Source organism: Sorghum bicolor, chromosome 9 (assembly GCF_000003195.3).
Source record: "Sorghum bicolor cultivar BTx623 chromosome 9, Sorghum_bicolor_NCBIv3, whole genome shotgun sequence".
NCBI lineage: Eukaryota > Viridiplantae > Streptophyta > Magnoliopsida > Poales > Poaceae > Sorghum > Sorghum bicolor.
In genome coordinates this window covers 27,506,500-27,508,767 of record NC_012878.2, presented here as the reverse complement: position 1 = coordinate 27,508,767, position 2,268 = coordinate 27,506,500, and the positions used below count along the sequence as shown (strand labels likewise).

The window sequence follows — 2,268 nt, the reverse complement described above, 5'->3', positions numbered from 1 at the left end:
TGCCAACAGATTTTTAGAAATCTTAGTTATTTAATTCTATTTACAGAGAGTTATTAGCTAGAGTTTGTTGGGAACTCAGATTTCCTTATCCTATTATGTAAAAGACTATAAGAGTTCGACTTCGTTAATGAAAAGGGCTTAACCCAGGATTGAGATTATATCTCCCTAGGGCGCCTGGTGCCTCCTTCCTCCTAGCTCTCGAATCTACAGCAGCCAGCCACGGCTCCAACTCGCCGCCGTCTGCTGTGCCCTCACCTGCCCATCTTTCCTCCCTACTTCCTTCGCAGCAAGACGCACCGTAACATCATCATTCCCAAGTGGCTGAAGGTGTTGTACGTAGACTCTAATAGAGGCCGCAAGACAGACTTGAGTGGGTTGAAATCTATGATAGATGAGTGAGTGTTTTGTATCCTGCTACTATTGACACGTGTTTCTTTCTAAATTTTGTTATTCAAAGTAAAAAAAATATGGCAACTAATTTCTCTGTAGGGTTTTTCACAAATCTCGAACCAAGGCGAAGAAGAAGCCCAAAATTGTGAAGTGGACCCATGTGGCCAAAACTCCAGTAAGTATAGACCAAGGCGAAGAAGAAGCTCAAAATTGTGAAGTGGACCCATGTGGCCAAAACTCCAGTAAGTATAGGCGATGATGAGATAACACTGAAAACTTGAAATTAATAGATTGCGTCTCATCATCAGACAAAACGAAAACGAGACAAAAGTAGCCTCTTATCTCTGTTCCTAAGTTCTGCTTCTGGATGCTTGGATGCTCAAGAGTACAGCTTGAAGCTCTTTGCGTCAAGAATGATCTGCCGCAAGCCTCCAATGGGTGAGATGAGCGTCAACAGCACTCCGATCACGATGCAGATCTGCCGAAATTAACAAAAAAACACAGCCATCAAGCATCGTAAGAACATGAACAGATCTCAAGAAATGAGCAATCAGTGAACCGAACTTACAATGTTGATGAACCATGATTGGCTGTACTTCTTCGGCTTGCGCAGCATGAGCCAGATGATGCAAGGGATCTGAACATCATGGAATCAGAACACTAAAACATCTAGTTCACGTCGATCGATCCCCCGCGTGCATTCCAGTTAACAATCAAGAATCTAGAGTGAAAGCTTAGCTTGATGTGGTACAGTACATACATAGTATGTGGTTGGAGCGAACCCGAAGCCGCCGAAGAAGCCAAGAAGGCCGTCGAAGAACGGGAAGGTCATGCCCACAAACATGGTCGCCGCTGCATACACGTGGAAGGCAAGGGATGTCTAATTTTTCGCAGTCCATGTCGATCAATGCAAGTTGTCAATGGAATCAAGCTGCATGCATTGCATGTGACTCACCGACATAGGCGGAGCGAGCGATCAAGCGCAGGCGGATCCCCGGGGTGAACTTGTGCTTCATGACGAGCACGGTCTCGATCATGTCGAACACCAGCATGGCGTACACCTGGTAGCTGCCGACGACGTGGACGACGACCATGAGGTTGGCGGCGGCGATGAGCCACCGCGGCTTGTCGAGGGAGATGAGCACGTTGGGCTCCACGGAGTTCCCGAAGGCGTAGTACCCGGCGAAGGCGACGCAGAAGTAGCAGAGCGCGACGATGGCGTAGGCCACCACGACGCCGAGCCACATGGGCTTCTTGGACGGCTTCTCCGGGGTGGACGGGATGGTGGCCTGGATCTCCAGCACCACGTTGTGACCCGCGTACGCGAACGCCACGGCTCCCAGCCCGTTGAGCACGCCGAACACCCGGCCGGACGTCGTGTTCGCCCTGAGACCGTAGTCGACGACGGCGCCGGCGACCGTGGCCTCCTCGGCTCCCTTGACCACCGACGTGACGAAGGCGATCATGGAGTAGGTGAGCGACATGACCGCCGCGGCGGCGGACACGGCGGAGATGGAGTTGAAGTTGGGGAACTGGGAGAGGGGGAAGTGGACGGAGCCGAAGATGATGATCCAGTAGGTGAGCCGGATGTCCTTGCAGCGGCCCCTGCAGACGAGGTCGTGGAACTTGCGCAGGCACTGCCCGCCGGTGACCATGTAGACGATGTCGGTGCCGACCTCGACGATGAGCTGCTGCGGCACGATGATCCAGAGCCCGAGCCGGTCCCCGAACGCGTGCTGCCCGAGCTCGTGGTAGCGGTCGAAGCGCTTGCCGGGGATCATCTCGTGCATCTCCAATTCTCCACCATCTGCCACAGTGTGTACAGTGTGATCACGAACGACATCACGATCACCACCGTGCCCAAGCCCCGTAGGAATT

The 2,268-nt window shown here is 52.5% G+C and overlaps 1 pseudogene; it reads right to left on the bottom strand.

Annotated features, from left to right (window-relative positions):
- LOC8155396 overlaps positions 595–2,268 on the bottom strand; it is a 2,223-nt pseudogene continuing 549 nt past the window's right edge.